Raw genomic sequence first — 26954 nt, 5'->3', positions numbered from 1 at the left:
GGAACTTGGATTTTCAGACACTGTAGGCTTTCCAACGTGGATTCTGGGAACCTTATTTTGTTTCTCTGCAAATGTAGCAAGTGTTTAGCCAGAGAATTTTCTCTTTACTACCACCACCTGCCACATCAAAGACCTTTCCAGTGCCTACTTTTGTCATTGGGAAAAAGAGAGAAATAAAAGATCTCTCTGGTCGATGTTCCAAGTGATGTCTAAGTGTCTTCAGAGGTGTCTGCACAGATGGATCCAAAGAAGTCCTTCAATTCCATGAGCTCGGCTTGTTAGTACAGGAGGGAACTCTCAGTCTGGATAACCTTGATCCACTTTATTATGATAAAAAAAAGAAAAGAAAACAGACAAATTGACATAATGGATGAATAACAGCCATTAATATGGAGTGTTTTCAGTTATACACTGCTCTGTGTGACTTATGTACATTTTAGAAAGCATTACTATACAGAGGTGAATGAAGGTGGCTGTGAGTGATGTTTGTAGAAAAGTTACAGTTCCTTGTACCCTTGTGGATCATCTGACCCTGAAACCCCAGGGATGGGAATGTCTGTTCAGATTCCTTGTACAGTTTAGCGTTGCCACAGCCCACTGTGAGGAACCTTTGCATTCCCAACATAACTCTCCCTTCGTGGACACTAAATCCCGGTAGTATTTACAGTGTAGTACAGTGTAGTAATACAAAAATTACACACTCACTGTGGCTTCAATGAGAAGAATTGTAATGTGTTGCCCTAGGTGCTTCAAAAACCTCTGACACTGGATGAAAAGCAATTAGTATCTTGTTTTCTTTTGAGAAAAAAAAAAAACAAAACCAAAAATAACAACAAAAAACAAACAAACATAAACCGAAGTGCTTGTTTGGCTCCTCAGGGTTATGGTCAAGTTTCTAACGACAGCTTACCTTGAATTCTCAGGACTTCCTAGAGTCTAGGTGACAATGATCTTCAGTACTGGCCTTAACCCCTGACGACAAGAAGGCTACAAGTTGTAGTCTTCAGATGGCAAATAATGGAGGGAGTCTTCTAAGGGATGTGGTCCCCTCCCCAAGGTAGTCTTCTTTTTCTAAGCTCCCTAATCCTCTTTACAGATTCAGGAGGTCCCAGACCAGCACTCCAGCCAAGGTGTCCCCACCAGCAGGCAGCAACTGTGAAACAGATAGTGGCTGACTTCCATCCCTGGGGAGGTCCATTCTTAGACCACTGGGGATGAACCTCCCCTCTTGAGGCAATTCCAGATGAAAATCCCCAGGGCCAGCAGGGTGATGCACATGGTAGATGAAGCCACCAGCAAACCGATGACAGCTGGTGCATGTGGGGGTAATCCTTGGTCACCAGCTGCCCCTGGGAGAAGAGATTGAGCATCAGGGGGAAGGGTTCACCTCCTATCAAGTCCAAGAGAACTGTGTCACCCAAGCCTGGTGTACAGTGTGGCACACCAAAGGATACTGGTACTTCTAGGGAAAGGCCCACTGTGATGCTTTGGGCATCTCTTGCTCTCTCCATGCATCATGGTTAAAAACTCCCAGCCCACTTCTGCTGTGCTAAATTGAGCATCTGTGAAATACTCACATGGAGCCTTCTCACAGCACAGCAATAGTCCCCTGTGTTCTGAGTGACTGTGTGGTCTCTGCCTTATTCCCCAGCCCTGCAGGAACATCGGGTACCTGAGTGCCATCCCAGGCTTGGTACTGCAGTGTCCCTGAGAGGATATAGTCACTCAGGTAGAAGACATAGAGGCTGATGATGAGTATTGGACTCACAAACGCCCACATGGCCTTCCAGTACCAGTTGAGGGAGCGGCAAGTCATGGCCTGAAGGTCACTTTCAAATCTGTTGGGAGCACAGAGAGAGACAGATTTATTCATGCTCTGGAGGGAGGGACTCTAGTTTGCATACCTTCTGCCCTTGGGAAGATGCTGTTCTGGTTTGATGTTTGAATGTGACCCCAACCCATCTGATCCTCTCTGGGGGAGCTATTGAGGTAAAGGGAAAAGGGCTGAGGCTGCCTGAGGATGACCAATGAAGAACTGGTCATGAGACATCATCTCCCCGGTGTTGGCCTTCAGAGGTCCCAGGTGTGGACCAGAGGTTAGTTCCCAGAGAAGGTGGGGGAGGGGGTGCCAGCCCTCTCAGTCCACAGGGCTACGGTGAGATTCCCTCTGCCCTCCCACTCTGTCCATCAGTGATGGTTCCGAGTATACTCTACTGCCTCCTAGAGATGGTCACTATGTGCTTGGAAGGGCCTGGCCTTGGCATGGGAGAGCAGGCAGAGTTAGAGCAGGAACAAAGCTGCTAGGCTTAAACTCAAGACCACCCTCTGCCTTCTCATCGTGGATATATTCTATCATAATGGCTGAAAGTCTGGGAATGCTAAAGATAGCCCCTGAGACTGTGAGAAGTGGACTTAAATGTGGTGTGGGGCCCTAGATAAGGATTGGTTTGGGAAGAAACTACAATTTACATAGATGCTCTCACATGCCAGGCTCTGGTCATGTACCAGAGCAGATTAAGCCTCCAAGGTAGTAGTCAGAGATCCCTTATATACGGGGGTACCAGGGCTTAGTGTTGTCAGATAACTGCACAACATGGCAGAGTCAATATTTGACTCTTTCCAGGTTTTCTTCTGACTTCCTAAGGCTTTCCATGGTGCCTCTGAATTCATAGTAGCCCTTCCCACTGCCATACCATACAATATCAGCCACTGGGAGGCTCCCTCAGGAGAGGATTAAGTGCTGGATTGGGAGCTACATGCATTTGTACTGTGGACCACAGAGACCCAATTTCAGAAAAAAAAAAAAAAAAAAAAAAAAAAAAACCAAGTGCTATCAGGCTTCGAGGAGCGGGGAAGAGGACACTTCCCACATGATAGCTAGGACATGTGATCAGATGTGACATTATCTATCCTGGACATAGAGCCATCAGAGGCACAGGAGGGTTCTCATGATCCTGGCTGGGTGGCAAGATGTTGAAATTAAAAATGGGTCTCTGTGGTGCACATTACATGTGCATAAAGCACCTAGAACAACTTACCCAAGTGGAACCGAGTATTACCCTAGCAGGAGCACAGCTACACCCCTGCAGCCTTTCTGGAGTTGTCTTAGAAGCACATGGCCCCTAATTAGACCCTTCCACTGATTGTCTTGCCTTTCGCCACTCTCCCATGCCCCGCCTCCACTGCCTGGTGTCCTGATCTGAAATGGCCTCCTTGGGCAGGTAGCTGGAGATGACCTTGCTGTCCGTCAGAGGGGGTGAGGATGGCCGCTGTGTTTCCAAGCATGCTCCCAAAACCCATCATCAGCAGCATGAAGATGTAGAGAACTGACCAGAGCTGGGACACTTCCATGTTTTTAATGGCCTCAGTGTAGACGATGAAGGCCAGGCCCGTGCCCTGAACAGCCTGCTGATGATTAAAAGACACCAGATATACATGTGAGTCAGAGGGGACAAGAATGAAACACCATAGTTCGGATGTGGAATGTCTACCCTCCCTGTCTTGCTGCACTCTTCGAGGTGTGTAACTGTAACACCAAAATAAAAACCCAGAGACAGATATTGGGGTTCAAGCTTCAAGCTGAGGTCAGAGAAGCAAAGCAGCTGAGCCACTAGGTCTTACATCTACCTCAGTCCAAAAGGGGGTGATCCTGTCTCCACAAGGACTCCAGCAAACCTCAGACTGCTGCCTATCCTCGGGGTGGCTAGAGATTAAATCTCACAATGCTGCCTGAGACACTGGATTCCTGTCTTTCATATGCCTCTCTAGAGCAGGGATTAAAGGCATGAGCTCTGTTAAATCTTTCAGACTGATTCACTCTAGTGTATCCCTGGGAGGTCTCTAACTCACAGAAATCCACCCAAAGGCATGTGGATACTGCCTGGCTAGCTAGTATGGTTTCTGTGATTAAAGGTATGTATCACCATTGCCTGACCTCTATAGCTTGTGGCTGGCTTTGCTTTCTGAATCCTCAGGCAAGCTTTGATAAGTCATAAGTAATATATCACCACATATAACTTTCAGAGCTGGGCTCTCACTGGAGAAAGTAGATCATTGGGTAAGTGTCTTGAGATTGTATAGCCCGCTGTCATTTCCTGTCTGTTCTTTGCTTCCTTGTCCATCAATAGTTAAAATCTTAGGCTCATGAGTCTATTGTCATGAATTGTACAATCCTTCTCCACCATGTTAGATTGTGCCTTTCAATCCAGAAATAAAATAAGTGCCTCACTCATGACCATGTTAGGTATTTGGTTATAGCAACACAATTTTGTATTGACTGATACAAAAATGAAATAAGCTAAATGGTATAAGCAAAGGGGGAATAGTAGGCTTCAGGAGCAGATGAGGATAACATGACACTGAACATTTTAAGTGAATATTAGATCAGGAGCCATCAATTCTAAACAATGTCAGTGTTAAAATACACCCTACTGGGGTACTCTGAACTCACTTTCCTGCCCATGACTACCACCGAAAGCACCACATTGTAGACAATTGGAATCAATGACTTAAAAAAATAGTGTTTTCAATGATTAACATAATTATTGGTTTAAAATGTCACTGTAATGTTAATATTGAATTAGACATGGTTGAAGAGAGAATTAGTGGGCAGGGGAGTTATTTCTCAGTGTAATTCTGTTCAATAGAATGTAGTTTGACCTAAAGATGTCTTTGTACACTGTGAACCTTAAGCTAATCACATCAGCCAGCCTCTAAGAGCCAGGTAGCCAACTGCTTAAAACCAGGTTCAAAGAAAGCAAATATAAGTTTTACCCAATGAGCACTCTGTATACTTCTTTTCTATTTTCTTTTTAAAATTTTATTTTATATGAATTGGTGTTTTGCTCGCATGCATGTGGTGTTTGTGTGTGTGTGTGAGAGAGAGAGAGAGAGCGAGCAAGAGAGAGAGAGAGAGAGAGAGAGAGAGAGAGAGAGAGAGAGATCCTTTAGAGCTTGAGTTACAGGGTGCTGAGAATTGAACCCATGTCCTCTGGAAAAGCGGATAGTTTCCTGAACCACTGAGCCATCTCTCCAGCCCCCTCATTTCCACTTTCTATATTTAATTTTCTTTTCTTTTGATATCCTGCACATGTGAGGGTAGAACATTCTGAATTTCATTTTGCCCAGTATGTTTTCTAACTACAGAATCAAGCCAATTAAAATCTATGAAAGTGATTCTGTCTTACTTTTCTGTTGTGACAAAATGCCATGACCAAGGCCACAGAAAATAAAGTGTTTAATTTGGGGTGCATGGTTACAGAGGGTTAGAGTCCATGGCCATCATGGTGAGGACATGGCAGCTGGCAGGCAGGCATGGTGTTGGCCCATGAGCGCTTATATCCCTTTCTGCAAACAGGAACCAGAGGGAGCTATTTGGGAATGGCCTGGGCTTCTGAAACCTCAGGCCCACTGCCAGCATCAGAACTCCTCCAATGAGGCCACACTTCTTAATCCTTCCCAAAGAACTGTACCAAATGGGGGGCAAGTATTCAAACATATGCACATATGGGGGGCATTCTCATTCAAACCACCACACCCCACACCTTGTCTGCCATAGGCTTGTGGCCATATCATAATGCAAAATGACTTTCGTCCAACTCTAACAGTCCCCACAGTCTTTCATGGTGTGAACACTATTTTAAGTTTCTTCTGAGACCCAAGGCAACTTTTAATTATAACTCCTTGTAAAATCAAAAAGTAAATTATAAACTTCAATGTAAAACAGCATAGAATATACATTACCATTTCAAAAGGGAGGAATGGTAATATAGTTAGAAAATACTGGAGCAAGGCATGACAGAAATCCAGCGGGGCAATCTTCAAATCCTGTATCTCTAATCTATTTCTAATAGGCAAATGGAAATTCAGGAGGGCAAACTCCAAATCCTATAGCTCTAATCTGCTGCCAATGGGCTTAGATGGCTCTTCCCTTCAAGTTCCGCTGGCTACAACATGTGTCTTTCTCTCTTGATTTGGTCCCAAGCTTCTTGGTAAGTCTATGATTTTGACATTTCCAAGATCTTGAGGTCTCCAATGCAATCCAGGCTTCATTTTCATAAATTCACATATAGCTTCTCTGGTTTCCTTGAAGGGATTCCCATGCCAAACACCTCGCTTCAGAGGATTTTCTTAACTGCGGAGGAAGATTCCACAACTCCTTTACTCCAGTATCATTCAGGGATCTAAAGCCAGAATGACCTGGCCAATGAAGCCAAGTTCAGCCATTTTGGTTGGAGCCTGTTCCCCTTCTTGAATTATATTTGCATAACATTTTCCCCCATTGCAGCTTTATAGAAATACAAAAGGCATTTCCTTTATGCAAGTTTTCGGGTTAGCTGGGTGGGGTCTTCACCCAAAGACAACACTCCCTTTATTCCATTTCACACTAGGCCTCTCCTTATCTCTTTCAGTACAGACATCAAATTTCTTGGTGCTTTTTCCCCCTCCTCAAACTATACATTTTGTGTTTCTTTTTGCCCTGCTTATTATTTTTTATGGTAGCTCTGCATGAATGTGATTACTAATAACCATGCAACAGAGTTAATATTAGGCTGTTTTGAAATATCCTCTGCCTATAAAATTAGTCCAACTATTTCAATTTGCCCTCAGGCAGAAAGCATCCTCATTTTTTCCCCAAGCACCACAAGAATGGTTTCTAACACTGTCACTAATTTTGTTGCCCTCTGAAGTTTCTTGAGCTAAGCATCCATAACCCTCAATGATCTTAGCACTGTTGTCTCCAAGCTCTTACTAGGATGTCCATTCAGCCCTGCTTATAGCAGTCAACAGCTTTCCTAATCCAATTTCCCCAGGTTTTCCATATTCCTTCCAAAAGCAGCATGGCTAGCTTCCTGTCACAGCAATGCCCCACCCCTTAGTACCAACATTTGTCTTCCTCTTATTAAAAAGAAAGTGTTTAATTTGGGGCTGCAGAAGGTTAGAATCCATGATCATCATGAGGAAAGCATAGCAGCAGGCAGCAGGCAGGCAGGCAGGTAGGCATGCAGGCAGCAGGTAGGCAGGCAGGCAGCAGTCAGGCAGGAAGGCAGGCAGAAAGACACACCTCTTCCAACAAGGCCACACCTCTTAATCCTTCCTAAACCGTTCTACCAGCTAGGGAACAAGTATTTAAACATGTGAGTTTATGGGGACATTCTCATTAAACTACCTCAGATTCCCTTTTAACAACATAGAAGATAACCCAAAGAAATGATGACATGGATAGTGTAATATGCAATCAAAAAGTTATAAGACCTGTGGAATAGGAGGGAAAAGATTAACATAAATCTAAATGAAGATTTTCAAGGAGAAAAGAGCATTCATTGTCTGCTCTGCCAAATGACCTGGGTTCAATTCCCAGTACCCACAGTGGCTTACAGAGTGGCTAACTCTGATTCCAGAGATCTGACAGCATTTTCCGACTTCTATGGGCACTGGGAATGCACATGGTTCATGTAGACAAAATACACATAAAACAATGTTTAAAAAGACTGTTATACATTGACAGGCAGTGATAGAATACGCCTTTAATACCAGCAATCAGGAAGCAGAGGCAGGCAGATCTCTGTTTGAGGCCAGCCTGGTCTACAGAGGAAGTTCCAGGAGAGTCTAGGCTACACAGAAAAAGCCTGCCTCAAAAGAAGCAAGCAAGTAAACAAGCAGACAAATAAAAAATAAGAAATACAGAATGAAAGAAAGAAAACAAATGGGGCCAAAAACATATGTTTATATGGAAGCAAAATCTAACAAAATTTACAATCCTTAGAACTTGCCCTTTCCAGGCATGATGGCTCAAACCTTTAATCCCAGAACTCAGGAGGCAGAGACTGTCAGATCTATGTGAGTTCAAGGCTAGCCTGGTCTACAAAACAAGTTTTAGGACAGCCAGGGGTGTTACACAGAGAAACTCTGTCTTGAGCAGACATCCTTCTCCACCCCCAGATAAACAAACTTGCCTTATAGAACAATATTTTAAAAGAAGATTTATTTAGTTATATGTATATGTACATGTATATGTATATGTACATGTTTTTGTACCATGTCTGTGCAGGTGCCCACAAGGCCAGAAGGAAACATCAGATTCTCTGGAGTTGACTTTGAAGTACTTGATGTGAGTGTTGGGAACTAAACTCCGGTCTTCTGGAAGAACACCAAGCTTTTCTAACTGCTGAACCATCTCTTTAGCCCCACAGGAAGGTATTTTAAAGCTAGTTCCTCTCTCCCAAAGATAGCTGGAATGCAAGAAAGAGTATTTACAAATAAAATTGTGTGTGTGTGTATGTGTGTGTGTGTGTGTGTGTGTGTGTGTGTGTGTGTCCATCCCTGGAGCCAGAGACTGATCTCAGTGCCTTGTGCATCCTAAGTTTGCGGTATTTAGAAAGTTATAGGCTCAAAGGGCCTGAACTGCATGACGATAATGTTTAAAATGGAAGAGGGGAACCAGGTCTGGCACACACCTGGAAGGAGATATGAAAGTCCAAATTTCAAACAGTAGAGAATATATACTAGAAAGGAAAGGAAATAAGAGAGAGAGAGAGAGAGAGAGAGAGAGAGAGAGAATGGCAGGAGCAGGGGAAAGAAATAATTCTAAAACTATAAAATAAAATAAAATCAGTAATTATAACATCTTGGACATAAAGCCAATCTCAAAAACAAAAGCGAGGAAAAACTAAGTGTCAGAACCAAAAGAAGGGAACTGAATGGATGCTAAAGTTTAGAACAGGAGCCATAGATGCACAAGTGGGATCTAGATCTCGAATCCTGGGTGTCAGCGTCTGCGTGTCTGTGTTGTGCAGGAATGGAGGGTCAGGCTATAGATCCTATAGGCAGGGCTCAGAGCTTTACAATGGTGCTGGTTAGTTTTATGTCAACTTAACACAAACTAGAGTTATCTGAAAGGAGGGGACCACAACTGAGAAGATGCTTCCATAAGTTGCAGGGCATTTTCTTAATTAGTGATGGGGAGGGGAGCAGCCCATTGTGGCTGGTGCCATCCTTGGCCTGGTGGTACTGAGTTCTTAAAGAACGTAAGCTGATCATGCCATGAGCAAGCCAGTAAGCAGCAACCCTCTGTGGCCTCTACATCAGTTCTTATCTACAGGAATCTACCTTGAGTTCCTGATGGAGGTGTAAGCCAAATAAACCCTTTCCTCCCCAACTTGCTTTGGGTCATGGCCTTTCCTCATAGCAATTATTACTCTAACTAGAACAACAAGCAAAAGGAGGAAAGTGTTGTATCTCTCCGTGGACAATGGTAAACCCCAGAAAACAAAACAAAACAAAACAAAACAAACAAACAAACAAAAAAACCAACCAACTACTCCCTAACCTAACCAATAAGCAAAGGCCATGGAAACTTTATCCTGGCCTTGAAAGTATTCTCTAAAAGCAGTCTGAAAAAGCCTTTATAGTAAATCAAAGAACTAGTCAGAGTGTTCACCTAACACTTGGAATTTCACTGTGTTCAAAGTACAGGAAAACAATTGTGCCTGAGACTCCAATAAAATCAGTAATAATAGTGAAACCACAATAAAAAAGGGTTGAAATACAGACACTTAAAAGAAATGTGCTAAATCATATCCGCAGGTTATAGGATAGTTTATAGAGTAAACAGAAGCAATCTGTAGTTGTGAGAATTCATTAGGAAATGCATCAAGATTTCAAGGTACAAGACTAACATAAAAAAATGTTTGTTTCTTCTGCCACCAACATAAACAACCGTAGAAATAAGGAGAAAGACACTATTTACAATAGCAATGTAACAGAAGATATGCAAAGACATTCACAAAGGAAATTATCTGACAGAGTTAGGTGAATGAGAGAAAGCATGTTCCTAAATCAAAACCCCAATCCCCTGGAACAAAGACGGAGGGAGAGATAACACTCTTCCATATCCCTACAGAGTTTAACTAAAAGGTGAGCCACAAGAGAAGGCCACAGTCAACAACAGAGAGTAAGAAAACATAAAAACCAAAAATACTTAATGTTAGATTTACAAGGCCATCCAGGGCTACATGAGAAGTGAATCAGTCTAAAAGAGAAACAGAGCTCACAGCTTTAAACCCCAGCACTAATATATAAGATAGGAGCAGGGCATTAAGGATTTAGTCTTGGCAATTTGTCTCCAGCTTGCTATGGATAATATCTCTCCAGCCCTGGTACAGTACCGAGCTCTCTGGTAGCCTTGATGCTTTGCTTCTCTGATCTTCATTGCTTTATTAGTTCATAAACAATGTATCAACCACAATCATCGTACTTGAGCAGCTTTTTATGACTATTCTTTTTGCACTTTTATAGTAATTCCTCTATTCTTACACCTCAAACATGTATTTTCCCTCTAAATTATACCAGAAAGAAGGGGGTAAAGAGGGAGGATAGAGAGAGGGTGAATAAGAATAAGGAGCAATGATACTTATGTATTAAAATGCCATAATTAAATTTGGTTTTTATGTATTTACTATTTTAAAATTGTCATTACTTTGTAAAACTGCTAACAAAACAATATTATTTATTTAAGTCTCCCCCCTTACTCTGTGAATGTGTGTGTGAGTTCCTAAATATTTTCTTCATGATATTGACTATTTCTTTTATTGCACAGAAAGTTCTTTCTTTGATGTAATCCTACTGGTTTTTACTTTGTTGCAAGTTTTCGGGTCTTATCCCAAAACATAGGTACACAAAAATCTAAGTCTTCAAGTGTTTCGCCTTAGACTTTTCATACTTTGGACTTTTGTACAGCATGTGAGATGTGGCTCTAGCATCAGCAATTGATTTGATGGCTTTCCAATGTATTCTCGTGGTGTCTTTGACAGAAATATGTGGTTTTCCAGGTACTCTACTATGTTCTACTTGTCTCCTTGTCTTTTCTCAAGCCAATACCAGACACATTGTAGACAGACTTAAAATCAGGTATTAATATGACTTCAGTTTCGTTCTTTTATTCAATAGTGTCATGTAGATTTTAAGATTTTTTTTCTGATTCTATGAATATTACTATTGGTAAGGATTGAACTGGATCTGTAAACTGTCTTGGGTAGTATGTACACTTTAATAATAATAATAATAATAATAATAATACCAACTCTGTGATGGTTTGAATGAGAATGGCCCCCACAGGCTCATATATTTGAGCCCTTGGTTCACAGTGGGTAGAACTATTTTAGAAGGTTAGGAGAAGTGGCCTTGTTGAAGGGAGTGTGTATGCCACTGAGGGAGCCCAGGTTGAACCCAATCTCTCTCTTTCTTCTCCCATCTCCTACCTCCTCCTCCTTCTCCATTCACCCTTCCCCTCCCTCTGCCTCTTGCCTGTGGATTAGATATAAGCAGGCATTCTTCCTGCCTGCCTGCTGCCACACTTCCTGCCACAATCATAGACTCAAAGAAACTGTAAGCAAAGTCTCAATTAAATTCTTCTTTTTGATAAGCATAGTACAGAGTACATAGTACATAGTACAGAGTACAGAGTACATAGAACATAGTGTCTCTTCACAGGAACAGAAAATTAACTAGGACATCTTCTGCTCCATAGAGTATCTTTCCTTTCCTGGAGTCATCTTGACATCTTTCATTAATATTTTCACAGTTTTATTGCCAATACCTCTCATTCCCTTAATTCTTTTTATTCAGAGCTCAAACAACTGGAGAGCAAAGAGTCCACCTTAAAAAATGGGCAAAGAAATGGGCTACATAGACATTTATTTAAAAAGACATGAGGGGACTTTAGGGTTGGCTCAGTGGTTAAGAGCGCCTGCTGTTCCTGCAGAGGACCTGGGTTCAGTTTCCAGCACCCACCTGGCAACTCATAACCACTGTCATAGCCCTCTTCTTATCCCTGCGAGTGTCAGACATACATGTGGCATACACATACACATGCAAGCAAAATACTCATATGTGTCAAATAAAATAAATACATCTAAAAAGTTAAGACACAAATAGCCAGCAAATATATGAACAAAAATTCAGCATCATTAATCTTCAAGGGAATACAAATAAAAACCACAATTAGATATTATTGCAAAGGGATCTTAAAAGCCATGTGTCAAGGATATAGCAGCACTCTCATTTTTACTGTGATATTCCTTTAAAAAAATCTAGGATATAAAACCATCCATGGAAAGTGAACATATAGAAATCACATGGTATGTATCCACAAAGGAATACTACTTAGCCATAAAAAGAATGAAATCTTGTCACATGTAAAGGTATAGACAAGTTCAGGCATCATGGTAAATAAAACAAATCATAGACAAATAATGCATTTTTTGCACTCATTTGTAGAAAGTGGTAAATGAACCTCCAAGAAGATGGGAAAGGCAGCGAGGGAAGACAGAGGTTAGACAAGAGTCACCAAAATACAGGAATTAGAAGCAGAAATCATTGCTTCTTTGCCCAGCACTATAGGTAACTCTAATCTACAAGAATCCATGATACATAAAAATAACTAGAAGAGTAAAAAAATGTATATATAATTCATGTATGAGGAGAAGGAAATGTTAGTGGCATTGGTCTAGCTGCTATGTGTTTTATACTTGTATCAAAGCATCAGGCCCTTCATAAGCAAGCACGGATATTATGTTAATAAATAAAATTTAAAAACAATGTATCATGGGCATAAAACTGTAAGGGATTTTGCCTAGATTCATAGACAAAAACAAAACGAAACAAAACTTTTCACAAGTTTGTTTTTGTTTTATCAATCTTCTTTTAGGTTGGATCCACCTCTGAGAAACCCAGCTAGTAACCCATATCTTGATATGCTTGAATTAATCTCAGACTTCCATTTCTTCCTTGGCATGGCACCATACTTCATGAACTTCTAAGACTGTCAGAAGGACACTGAGAAAGTGGGATATATGTTTACCATGGCTGCTTACACATTTAGGGGGTTAGTGAATTTACCCAAATATCTAATATGTCAAACCAGGTGAGATGCAAATGGATAAGAGTCTTTTTGCCAGTGATGTGAAAGAAATTCAGGGGCATGGTGGAGGTCTGATCCCGGTCCATTACACTGGGCACTTAGAAGACATTTGGGGAAAGCTCTGGACTTCCCCCCTACCCCGCCAGTGGTCCGTGTTTCTTATGGGCTTTCTAGAGTCCTCACAAAGTGGCTTCCTTCTTTTTCTTGTGGGAAGGATGGCTGGACATGTGATCTAGCTTTAGCTTAACCTATCAGGAGAAATAACACTGACCAGTAAATAAAACTTCAGAGGAGAATAATGTCCAGACTCTACTTATTTTCACAACTATAAGAGGCCTGGAGAGGAAAGGACTGCTTTAATATTCAAGGGTACAGACATCGCCCTTAGATCTTTTGGATCATGCTTGGTCTAGGTTGGGACAGAGAAGATGCTGCAAGGTCTGAGCTCAGCTGAGAAAGAACACCCTGATTCTTATGCTCAGCTGTGAGGCAAAGTGCTGTGGGGCTAAGATGACTATGTGGGGCTGGCCACTATGGGGACTTAGAAAACAATGTGAAATGTCACGCCAGGCACAACATTGGTGTTGTCATGCAATATCTCAATGACATAGGTTGTTCTAAGCTTGATGCCTCATGAAAGAACAAAAGCAAACAAACATGTCAGTACTGGAGAAGGCAGGCAGGTGATCAGAAGAGTGAGATCTAGGGGTCTCATGGGATTCTCAGAAGAAGACAAATTGTAAATGACTAAGTCACAAAAGATGTGAAGAGAACATTCATGCTGCATTTCACCAATAGGATGGGAAGAGCTTGGAGTAAATCTGGTCTATGTCCTGAGTGTGCAGTCCCTGGCTGTGATTTTGTGAAGAATACTTTGCCTATCTAAGCCTTTTTGGGAGTGACCTCATGTATCTACTCTGAGGGGCTGTTACAAGAATAAGACACCGTGATCAACTATGGATTTGCTTTGCTGAATAGCTGAGTATGGAGCATTCACCCCAGCTTGAAACAGGTATGGGTGATGGAAATACAGCAGATACTCCAGCCCTAGGATGAATGGAAACCTGGGCATTTCAACAGAAAGAACGAGCTTAGGCAAATAAAAGGCCTTTGCTGGGTATTTTGGCATATCTGTGGCCTAAAATCCCAACACTCAGAAGGCTGAGTCAGGAGGATCACTGAGTTTGAGGCCAACTTGGGCCGTTCAGCCAGTTTCATGCCAGCCTGAAGTACATAAGGAGACACTTTAAAAATAAAAGCCAAAACAAGAACTAAAACCCCATACCACACAACAGAACAAAACAAAACAAAACAAAACAAAACAAAACAAAACAAAACAAAAAACAAGGGAGAACCCAACAGTTCTGGGTAGTATTGATTTCCTGAAAGCACTTTGAAATGGGACCCCAAATCCAACTACACAATAAAGTCCCCAGAGGCTGGCTAGTCTGATGTTGAGGTTCCCTCCACAGAATAATAGCTCTGGCATTTGAGGTGCAAGGACTGAATAGCAGGGTGTTTGAATATCTCCATGAAATGACCTGGTACAGGTGAGTGTGAGAACTGGCTGGGGCCTGTCATTTCAGATTCAGTGCTACAACTTTAATCACTTCTGACACCCTCCACTGTCAGCTAGTACAGGGACATGCCAATAACACCATCCATGCCTTCTGACCCACTGAGCCTCTACTCTGGACAGCAAGAGACAGCTCTAGCATGGACCAGATTCAGTCCCATCACACTCCCTAGCACACCTTGCTGGTTGACTCAGTGCCCCTCAGGATGCACAGATACACCATCAGCCAGGCCAGGATGAGGCACAGTGCTGGCTCCCACTGCACTCCTCCATTCTCCTGGATGGATGGTGAGATGTTGAGTGTTTTCCTGCACCAGAAGTACTGCATTGACGAAGCCTTTTCATACTCCTCATCGTAGCCTGTGCGGTTACCATTCAGTGGGCAGACAGACCATGGCAGGGGATCCTTTTCAATGAAGTGAGAATCAACAGAGAGTCAAGGGAAAGGCCAAGGGCTTGGTGGGATGATAGGAAGCATCTTTGACAGGAGGCTTCACACCTTGTCCTGAAAATATGGGCTAGCCTGGCTTGCGTGAAACAACAGAGTACAGTGGATCAGAGGCTTCCTGGCCTAGTCTTTCCAGATCCTTGTAGCTACCCTGTTCAAAACCAGTTGTAGGGCTGGAGAGATGGCTCACTAGTTAAGGGTACTGGCTGTTTTTCCCCAGGTTAGAGTCCCAGTAACTATAGGATGGCTCCCCTTCTGTAACTCTAGTCCCAGGGAATTTGACACGCTCTCCTGGCCTCTGCAGGCACCAGGCATGCATGTTGTACATAGACATTCAGGTGAAACACCCATATACATAAAATAAATAAGATAAACTTTAAAAATAATTTAAAAACAAAGCTGTGAACGTACTTGAGTTAGAATCTTGAACAGTGAGCCCATTTGGATGGACATGCCACAGGAGGGAGACACTGTGGTATCTGATGGAACCAGCAGCAGGTCCCAGCTAAGAAACAGAAGCCCTCTAAGCTCAGTTGCCTAGCCAACATTCTCTGGGCCCTCTGCTGAGGCCACTCTAACTCACACTGTTTCACATATTTGGCTGCAAATCTGAGGATACCTCTGGGGTCCTTTGCTTGAGATGAGCTTGACTTCAGGTTTTTTTTTTTTTTGTTTGTTTGTTTTTTTTGTTTTTATTTTTTGTTTTATAATATTCCTGCCAATGAACATGCTACATGAAGAAGCTCTAGGGCATGGAACAACTGAGAGATTTTCAGTTTTCTTCTCCCTTCATCTGCATCAGAAGGTAAAGATAGGGTCCTTACATTTGCTTGGCTAAAGGTACCCGCTAAGAAGGACGACACCCTCCCATAAAGTAGAGTCCTGTAGAGTCACTTGTAGCTCGTGGGATTGAACAAAAGCTCTTATGTCGTGTATATGGCCATGCCAGTGTAGATTTATATGTTCCGGGGACCTGCATGGCCCATAGACGTCCAAGTGAAGGTCTGCTGTGTCATTATCCTATGACCTTGGGAGAGGATTTACTGCAGAGGTAAGGGGGGGGGGGGGATTTTTGTGAAGTATGGAATGCATGGATATTAGAGTGGTAATTCCTGGGTCCTTCTCTTCTTTTTCCATCTGGAAAGAGGCTGATATGGAGGCAGTGGGATTAGAGTCTCTGAGAGTAAAAAGGATGAAGATGGGGGTGGGGTGGGATAGAATATGACTGGTGAAGAGGAACATTCCAGCGCTCAGTGTGGAATTGTGGCATTTATTTATTTTCCCCAAAGCCTAGACCCTTCCAGAATATCAGTAACAAGAATTTAGATAATGCACTGTTTAAAATGCTTGTCATTGAAAATATTCCTGTAGATATTCCAATGAGTGCTGTGGACCTGCTCCTCAGAAATGAGTGTGCACATGTGTGTACGCACATGCAAACACACACGCATGTGCACGCACACACACACAGTGCATAGTTTGGCTTACATTGTGACAAGTAGTGGATCCAGATTCTGTCATCCCTGCTTGGCTTGTGGCTCCCATCACGCTCCCCCCATCACTGAGAGGGTTCCCACAGGCTGGCGTTCTCATCCTCTACCAGCTCCCCACTTGGTGAGTGGCCCTGCATTTTCTACCCTTTTTGCTTTTGCTCTGGCCAGAGGTTGGCTTACCTGGAAGGAATGGAAGAGATACCAGAAGTCCCAGGCATTGATGACGTTGTAGTACATTGAGAGGAAGGAGGAGACCACCACACTAGCAACACCTGTGAGCAAAGCAGAGGGCCATGCTGAAGATCAGATGTGTGTAATTTAACCAGTGGGACTTGAATGACACAACTATGGTGACATCCCCAAACAAGAACACTCTTCCTTTAGGCTTTCATTAGACCTGATACTACACCTATGACATCTTCTTGAGAATTACTACCCCTCAACTCTGATCATCTGAGATGGTAGATCAGTATTGGTTTTTTGACATCTAAGTGTCAGGTCCTGGGCTCAGTATTTTGTGTGCAGTTAGTTCACACAAAAGCATTATCCTCCTTCCAAAGAGCAAACTAAAGCTCAGAGCTTTCCCAAAACTACCCAGCAGAGCTATGGAGAAGGGCCAACTACATGCCTGATGTGAACTTGCTCCTTTTGGAGGTGGAGTTCCTGGAGCCAGCCCCATCCATGTGGCAGGAGTGTGACAGACAGACAACACTTACCCCCAGCCTGGTCTGATCTATGAGGTCCCACAGAGGGTATCACTGTGAGAAGTGAGAGTTTGCCATTAGGTTGCTCTAAAGTGAGTTTACTTGGGAGTGTTGTCAACCTTTGTCATCCCACACATAACCAGAAGAGTTGTAAGTTGTTGACTTTGCATGTGGCAGACTATACAGGTATCAATAGCATTACAGAGCAACTCCTCCCACTCCACTGGGAACTCAGGCCAGTAAGTGCATGTCAGTGCCCAAGGGGCCAGGCAGCCTCCCCTGTTTTCCAATATACAGCATACATTGCTGCCTCAGCACACTCTGATGGCCTTCATAGCTCTTCATCATGAGGAGGCAGTTTGAAGATGATGAGTTCTAATACCCCGGACATATTTCTTCCAAAGATGCAGGAGGTCACATCAGGTGGACCCTTCCTCATTCCTAAACAATGGCTCAGGCTTCCTGTCTGCTTCCCTTTCTTGGACATGAAAAGTACACAGAACATGTATGAACTCTGATGGCTCTAGATCCTGGTCTTTTACAAACTAGGAGAATCACATCATGGAGGTGCCAGGGGACAGTGACTGAAGGTCACTCTGGAAGGGTGCAGTAGGCCACACCTGGTATGTTCACATAGATGCTTGGCTTGTGCATCCAGGTATCACTATGATGCCCCAACGCCCCTAAGTGGTGTGGTGAAGATGAAATGACCTCACACTCGTGCATGCCATGTTCAGCACCAGGCACACATTAAGCAGGGGGTGACATTTGTGTACATCCCCAGAGGATAGGTAGCTGGGACGAAATGAATGCTATGTCCAGCCAGTCAGAGAATATCAAGCTGAGGTCCAGAGTGGAGATGCCCTAAGGTGGAAGTTTCATTGGGGGTGGGATGGGGTACCATGTGAGGGCCAGAATCCAGGGCCCTCTCTGCCTGAGCTCCATGGTAGCCCTCTTTGGGAGTTGGTTCTTCCAGTCACAGGTCCAGCCCATGCATACCAGTGATGCTCAGAAACCCACAAAATCTCTGTCAGAGGATCTGAGAAGGGTCCCACATACCGACACCACTGAGGTAGGGGCACCTCCAGGCACCGATGCTGCCTTGCCGCATGCGCTGCCCCACAGCCAGCTCCAGGTACAAGAGCAGCATCCCCTCTACAATGAGCATGACCAGGGGACCAGGAAACTCCCTGTGGGAGGCCAGACCTCAGCATCAGGTCAGTGAGGAGATATGAGATTCATGTCTCTGCAACTGTGCTTCTGTCACCCTCCTTTCCCCAACCAGCCTCTTCTGGCCACCCTTCTACCCCCTCCTTCCTCCTTTCACACACCCATCCTTCTACAATTCCTCTCACCATATATCAGCCCACCTATCTCTCTGACCACTTTTTGATTCATTTATTCATCCATCTATCCATCCTTCTTTTCTCCCTTCTGTCCCTCTGTCTGTCTATTGGAATACTAGACCAAGCATCAGAGGTTATAAAATAATCTCTTTCTCTATGTCTCTGTCTCTGTCACTGTCTCTGTCTCTCTGTCTTTGTCTCTGTATCTCTCTTTTCTCTTTTACACAAAATGTCAAACAGTAACCAAAGTAGGCCTAGTGAGTCCCATGGTCAGCTTGTCTCTGTGACAGGGCCTACTTACTTGACTACTGTTTGAGGTCAGGTGGAAACTCAAGGCCTGGTCTCAAGGGGGAATGGGAACATTTTTAGCACTGCCCAGAGAACACTTGCATATCACTGTCCCAACGCACAGTTACATAGTTCAGGAGGATAACGTACAGCACAGTCATAATGATAAATTAAGCTCACAGAAAAAAAGCATCAAGGGGTGGACATCATAAGAACAGAGAGAAGGCATGGCCATAGAGCTTAAGCCTTTACTCTATCAGAACTGAGGGGCATAGAACACCACAGACACAACAGTTGAAGTGTGTGCAATAATGAAATTTGTAAGACAATTTCTGATAGTGTGAGATTACGGAACATCACATATATTTCTGCGATACTTGAAGTGCCCAGGGTACCTAAGAATTAATAAAATCAGTCAAAAACATTCTCCATCATAGAATTAAATATCTGAAAACAATAGAAAAAAAAATCTACAGATTTTGAGCAAATGAAATGACTGCCCATTGAGAGGAAAGACAGTCTCAGATATCGAGTCTTTTATTTTCTGTTCTTCAACTACTTGTTGATGAGCTGCAGCATGGGATCAGAAGAAAGAACACAAGTACGAAATTGTGTTATAAAATAAGTATCAATAGTAAATCAATAAGCAAAACAATGAAGGGCAAAAATAATGCTGTTGCTTTCACTGGACAAATAATGTAAAAGAGAAAAGGAACTCATGACTAGGGAAACATGATACCAATGGTAAAATAATCACATATGGAGTCCCAGATTATATCTTAAAGATGTGCTATGTAGAATAGGGTAAGGAAAGGAGCAAGAAGGAAAAGCATGCTGTGATTTGTAGGTATTCCTCAAGTTTCATGTGTTGGAATATGAATTAAGGTGGGACATGTGAAAGATGATGGGGTCATGATGGCTCTGGATCAATGAATTCATGGAACATATAGATGGAGTGGCTTTGGATTAAAATGTTTTCTAGACAGAGCTCCTATGTTTCCATTGTTGTGTTACAACACGGATAAAGCAGAGCAGATACTGGGACTCTGATGTGCAAGCTTCATTGTTGAGGTGAGAAGATTCAGAATCACCATAGGGACATACCTCTGGATCTGTCAGTGACGATGTTTCCAAGAATATTTAAATGAAAAGGGAGGACTTACCTTAAATATGGTAACATTCAAAGGACTAGGGTTCTGGACTGAACTAACAGAGCAACGAAGGGTTGGGAGACTTTCAGTTTGTAAAAGGCTTGCCCTATACATGTAAAGACCTGATTTTTGATTCCCAACACCCACAGAAAAAAACTGATTATGCTTTCCATTCCAGCACTAAGGAGTCAGAGACAGTAAGTCCTTGGGGCTTGCTGGCCAGTCAGTCTGGCAGAATTGGTGAGTTCAGTCTCAAAAGGGCTAGAGATAAGACTCAGTGGTTAAAGAGTACTTAAAGGTCTTGCAAACAATATGGGTTCAACTCCCAGCACCTAAATGACAGCTAACAACTATCAGTAACTCCTGATCCAGGAGATCCAACACCCTCTATGGCCTTCATGGGCACCAGGCTTGTACATACAGATATACATGTGGACAAAACTCTCCTTGACATAAAATAAAATTAAATGTTTTTTATTTTTTTATAATAAGGTAGAGCGCAATCGAGTAAGACACAATGTTGACTTCTTGGCCTCAACATACATGTGTATAAATAAATTGTGAACATGCAACTGTGTGTGTGTGTGGGTGTGTGCAAACAGATATGAGAGTTTTGGTGGTAGTAGGGAAAACAGCAGCATTGTGCCATTACTTCTTTGCCAGGAAGCATTGTACCCTAAAGCTGTGAGCCAAAATCTTCTTTCCTTAAGTTGCCCTTGTCAAGTATTAGTCGTAGCAATGGGAAAAGTAGCCTATACAGGCATCATACTCTCAGACTGTTCAGCCTTCAGATTGATGAGCTGAACACATGCCTGTGCTTTATATATTACTCACTGGGTGCTATTCAGTTATAACAATATAAAATGGAATGCTAATGTGTTAAAAGTTTGAACTCCACAGGGTGATATCAAAGATAACGTTTCATTCATGATGCTGATGAAGGAAATGAACAATTTTTCAAAAATTTAATTATTAGCAGAGTAAAATGGGAACTTAAAACCTGTAATTATTTGAGAGAGAAGCAATTATATTTTGTATTATAAGAGATCAGAATGCAACAATCAAACAGCAAGAACATAAAATGACCAATAGCCAATAGGTGGTGGTACCCACCTTTACTTCCAGCACTCAGGAGGCAGAGGCAGGCAGATCTTAGTTTGAGGCCAGCCTGGTCTATAGAGTGAGTTTTAGGACAGCCAAGGCTACACAGAGAAACCCTGCCTCAATAATAATAATAATAATGATAATAATAATAATAATAAATCAGCAAACATAGTGTGATAATGATTATAAATGGATCCAACTCTTCCACTAGAAGTTTATAATAATTTAATAATAAAGTGTCAAACTTTAAAGAAATTAGGTTCCACAACTGGAAAATGCTTAAATGTGTTGTTACCTCTATAAATGGAATGCTATTGAACCTTTAAGTTTATATTTTTAAATAATAGGATATGACTTTGAAAATTATTACAAAAGTTTTCCCCCCACTCTATTGTCTCTTCCTTTCTTTCCTCCTTCATTTCTTTTACTCTCTCTCTCTTTCTCATTTTTTTGAGACAGGATCTCAGTCTGTACCATAGACTGGTCTTGAAATTAAAATCTCTTTGCTTCAGCTAAGTGAGTGCTATTACTCATCATGCCTAACCAGGTGTTTTCTCACGTATGCCAAGTCATATGTACAGAGTCAAATATCAGAGGACAGTGCTCAGGAGTTGGTTCTCTCTTTCTATCATGTGGTTCTGGGAACTGAACTCGTTATTAGGTTTAGCAGCAAGAGCCTTTACTCACTGAGCCATTTTGCTGGCCAAACTAGGCTAGGTTAATTTTAAGAGCAAAGCATCAAATGAAATGTAAAATGTAGCTCTCACTTTTAAAATAAAAAAAAATAGGAGCTATTATTACCACTGGGTAGCAGAATTTCAGGGTTTTTTGTTGTTGACTTTGTGTGTGTGTGTGTGTGTGTGTGTGTGTGTGTGTGTGTGTGCAGGATTCAACCTAGGGCCTCATTCATGCTAAGTCAATGTCTTACTACTAAACCTCACCATTAGACCCTGAGTTTGTATTTTATTCTTCATGAATTTCTCTATTTTCCAGAATTCCTACTCATAAAATAGGATATTTGGAGCGTTGCAATGACTTATCTTTATAACCGCCACAGCAGTACCCTCTTTGCATAACCCAAGGGTCTCACTGGAAGATAGACTCATTTCTATGTGACATTTATCACTATGGCCAAGGCCTTGCACTGAGTTCTATCCCTTTGGGAAGAGAGAGAGAGAGAGAGAGAGAGAGAGAGAGAGAGAGAGAGAGAGAGAGAGAGAGGGAACCCAATTTTAGTGGCTTACAGGAAGTCGACTCATGGTTTCTGACTATTGGACTCCCCTCCACTTACATACCTTAGTTGTCTACAAAACCCACAGCAGGTGTCCATTAGCCTGATTTCCTTCTTGAGGCCTACACTTTCTTGATTTAAGACACACATCCTGGGTTACCCTGCCGCTTGCTGTGATGGGGACCACTTGAAGAGCCACTAGCAAGTAAACGCTGGATGCAGGGCTCCATCCATCCTACTCCTTAGTTCTATTCACTTACCTCCTCCCACTTCAATTTACTCTACAGGTTCCCTTTGGGGTTGGCTCAGATTCATGATTTAGCAACAGAGCTAAAGCACAGGTGAGGAAAATTGAAGCCTTTCTTACTGTCCCAGGTCTCCTGGATCTAAAGCTTCAAGACTTTCTCTTCTAGCCCTTTCTCTATCCCCGCCATCACCCACTATCCCCTTACTCTCTGGCCACCATCCTCCTGTGTGCCTCAGTGATGACAATACCACTCTCATGGGTAACCCTGGCCTTGCCCTCAAGAGTAAAAAGCAAAGCACTTCTTCTCCTCCTCCTCCTCCTCCTCCTCCTCTTCTTTTTCTCCTATTCTCCTCCTCCTCTTCCTCCTCTTCTTCTTCGTCTGCCTGTGAATAAGGAACCCTTAAGGACCTACTTCTCTCACCACTCCTACCACTACCTTGGTCTCTGCTTCATGTATGCATGCTCTCTATGCTTTTTCCACAGTTCCCTCTGCTTGGAGTATTCTGCCCTTAGCTCTATCTGATGTGCTCATTTAAATGATGCCATTGCCACAGGCTTTCTGGGCTCCTTCATACATATGTCCTTCTTCAATCATTTCAGTAAACAGCCTTCTGTGAAAGCTCCATCTGCATAGGATGTTTATACATTTGCTCCTTCTTGCCCCAATATAGTCTCCATCTCTGCTAGCTCACCCATAATATAGTCTTGCCTTGTGACTGATTTTTGTTTTATGCCCCTTCTTCTAAGAACAAAATATAAGACAGTGATTACTGACTGTGAACACACCTATAGGGAAGTTTTAAAACTCTCTAGGTTTAGGACTTCTGGGGGTGGGACATGGGGAATGCTCACACACCCACACCCACACACCCCACCCCCACATACACTTACAGCTACTGATAATTCTATCATGTATGAGAATGGAGGCTTCGCTACCAACCCATGGACACTGAGTCTTGTCACTTATCCTTTCTACCACACACATTACCACACCCATCACCACAGAGGAGAGATGGCTTAGCCTATGTACCTAGAAAGGCTACATGTGATACTTCTGATTTGGGGAGAATGAGGTTTCCAGGAGATTGTGAGGGGACCAAGTTCGTAGATAGAGGGAGGACATCACATATTCCGATGTGCACTCAGAGAAGGACAGAACTAGAGAAGAGTTTGAAACAAAAGGTACATGGGACCTTTAAAAGAGAGCACAGAGGACACATAAGCTCTTGGCCAGGCCCGCTCCAATATTCACCCAATGCCCTGACTGAGAGAGCCTCAAGAGGAGCTCCAACCTTTATCATGTTAAATACAGAAGCAGAGTTTCACAGAGTCCCAATGTGGAGACAGGGATGGTTTAAACCTCCTTACTCCTCCTGAAGTCACTTTTGGTTCCTGGGCATGTTTTTCCTCTGTAACAGACAAGGTCAATCCTGGGAGTGCTTAAAGACTCCTTTGAACATCTGTAGAACATATTCTACAGCATGAAGCCCAGTGGAGTAGATTGTTACCAGGACTGATGCTGAAAATGCCAGGGAAGAGCAGCAGAGGGGACTTCTATGGCCTAGACCACAACTTTATGGCCTCGTAACTGGAAGCTCAATTTGGGAATTATACATGCTAGCTAGAGGCTTAATGCCTGCTCACAAATGCTCGGGTTTTGTTCTACCCAGAACTGCAGAAACAGGATAAGACACAGCCTGAATGTGTGTGCACACACTCTTAAGTAAACACTGTAGGGTGAGTCCCCATCCATTCCTGGACATTTTGGTGTGTGCCACGCCCAGGCTGAATGTTCATTTGAGCCATGGTCACCATAGAGCTTCACTCCAGTGGTGTATACAAGCCTTTCTGGTGCAGCTCACACACCTAGCCATCCTCACCTCTTTCTAGGCTTTCACCCTGCAATTGTGTGGCATTCTGGAGCCAGCCACAGTGGGACTGTTTATACTAGGATGGAAAGCTAATGCTATGATTTAGGACCCAGGGTGGCAGACTAAGCCCCCAGAATCTGACAGAATGGGGACATTTGAATAACCCTGAATCTTCTTCCAAGGTATGGTCTGTGAACTGGAAGTATCAGTCTTAACAGGCCCCGTTTAAAAAGTCAGATCCTGGTTGGGTGGTGGTAGCTCATGCCTTTACTCCCAGCCCTTGCTGAGTTTGATGGCAGCCTGATCTACAGAGTCAGTTCCAGGACAGCCAGAACTATTACACAGAGAAACCCTGTCTCAAAAAAAAAAAAAGTAACATTTTGAGAATTGGCAGAATTAAAGGGACTAAAAGCACAGGAAAGAAAAGGGAATGGAATGAAAGGGAAGGAATGGAAAAGGAAGGAAAAGAAAGGAAATGAATTAAAGGGGAGGGGAAGGAATGGGAGGGGAAGGAAGGGAAGCATTAAAGAGAAATGGAACATTAACTCTGAGAATGATGACACTCTATAGAGTCAAATGCCCTCTAATTTTCCCCTTGTTCAAATATCATCTAGGGAATAATTAAGAGGGGGAATGCATAATCTATAATCTTTCTTCAGTCACATGACTGCTGCCTTTCTCCCACACATTTTACATGCATTTAAGACTCACTGTTCGTGCATGTGCATGTATGTTTTCACACATTGGTATTCAGCACATTTGCAGCCGGAAGTAATTAAGACCATGGACTTTGGTCTGCTGACTTTTTTGAAAGTGTGATTTGGTAAAATTCCTTCAGCTTCCTTGTTGGTTTTGTTTTTCATCTTTGTTGTAGGGGTTGGAGCAACAGAGTTGTGAAGAGAGGAGGGACACCTGGAACATAACCCTTAGAATTAACATTCTTTGTTCAGGACTGGCTGAAGGGAGCAGTTACAGTCTGCTGGATTCCAGGTTTTTGGCGGTTTATAAACAAACTCCTTGTTAACTGGCATGATTGCATCTGTGTCCGGAGACATCTTACATCCTTCCTTTATACTCAAGAACATTGGTTCTCAAACTTCTTACAATGCTATAGTAACCCCCAACCATAAAATTATTTTCATTGCTACCTAATTGTAATTTTGATATTGGAGACAGAGGTTTGACAAAGGAGTTGTGACCTAGAGGCTGAGAATCACTGCTCTAGCGTCGACAGTTTTGCTTTTGTAGCTGGTCCATCCTTACCATGGGTTTGGGTGATACTAATAACTTGCTGGAAGTTGACTACTATGGATCCAGAGTGGTGTGGGAGTGCCTCCAGCATCTCCCATTATTGACTTTAGGTGTGTGTGTGTATGTGTGTGTGTGTGTGTGTGTGTGTGTGTGTATGCACGTGCACACGTTTAATAAGTCTGAAGTTGATGGTGGGTGTCTTCCTTCATCAGTCTCCACTTTGTTTACTGAGCTAAGGTCTCTTATTTGAGCTCAGAGTTCTCTGATGGGCTGGTGAAGCCACACAGCTTGCTGTAAAGATCTTGTCTCTGCTTCCTGAGTGCAGACTCTTACAACTGCCAGATGTTTGCCTGGGTTCTGGGTATCCAAACTTTCCCTCACCATTGCACTGCAAGTGCTTTAATCCACTTTAATCCACTACCTTCTTAGTCCAAATGTATGGCTTTCATTGCAGCTCTGGCTGCATTCATTTAATTAGTTTTTAATGGGATTCTTCCTCTGGCTTCCCTGCACTGGAGGACTGGATGAGCAGAGTGAGAGAGAAACTCTAAAGCTCCCAGTGTCCATGACCAAGTGCTCATCTGATTTTACAGGTAAGGAGAGTCAGAAAGACAAACACAAGATGGAAATAAGAAAGTTCCCCAAGTAAACTGACAGACAAAAATGTAAAGTTAAAGAAACCCCTCACTTGAAATGAAGGACTAACTTGTAAACCAATATCTGTTCCTTGGAGTTTGCTAACTTCCCCTCACAATGGAGATAACAAGATTCCAAGAATTCACACTGCCCCTCCTTTCTTGTGAGTCAGCAGGTGGTGAGTAGGGTCCTTAGGAAACAAAGAGATAGCTGCAACTGCAGTTTGCCCAGACAAAATTAATTAGCTCATCCTGAGGCCCTAAGGTCTGTTGACCCTAATAGGGAGATCATCTGGCCTGAAAGAGTCACATACTCAATAGACAGAGGGCCCCACCCCCATCCTAAGCTTGTGGGTTTGCCTATAAAAACACCTGTGGGGGGGAGAGGGAGGGGTAGGCGGCTTATCTCTAGCTTGCCTGCTGGAGGAGCCCATTTGCTCAAATGTTTCCTGTTCATTAAAGCCTCTTGCGTGTTGCAGCAGATGTACTAGACATTGAGTTCTTGGGGGTACCGACCGAAATTAGGAGACTACTCATCCTGAGGGTCTTACAAACAAAACAAAACAAAACAAAACACAGCCAAGGTAGGGAGAAGAAGCTACCTAATGGGTAGTTGGATTCCTAACTCGTGGGTAGTTGGGGAAGGGAGGAGCTTAGTGACTGGAATGAACATGAATTGCATAGGATAGT

The 26954-nt window shown here is 42.9% G+C and overlaps 1 pseudogene; it reads right to left on the bottom strand.

Moving 5' to 3' along the window:
- Positions 1-1200: 1200 nt before the first annotated feature.
- Positions 1201-26954, bottom strand: part of LOC127217927 (sodium- and chloride-dependent transporter XTRP3A-like) — a 232667-nt pseudogene continuing 206913 nt past the window's right edge.

The sequence above is a fragment of the Phodopus roborovskii genome, unplaced genomic scaffold, assembly GCF_943737965.1.
Source record: "Phodopus roborovskii unplaced genomic scaffold, PHOROB, whole genome shotgun sequence".
Lineage (NCBI taxonomy): Eukaryota > Metazoa > Chordata > Mammalia > Rodentia > Cricetidae > Phodopus > Phodopus roborovskii.
Note: the sequence above shows the minus strand (reverse complement) of the source record. Positions and strands in the feature narration are given on the sequence as shown.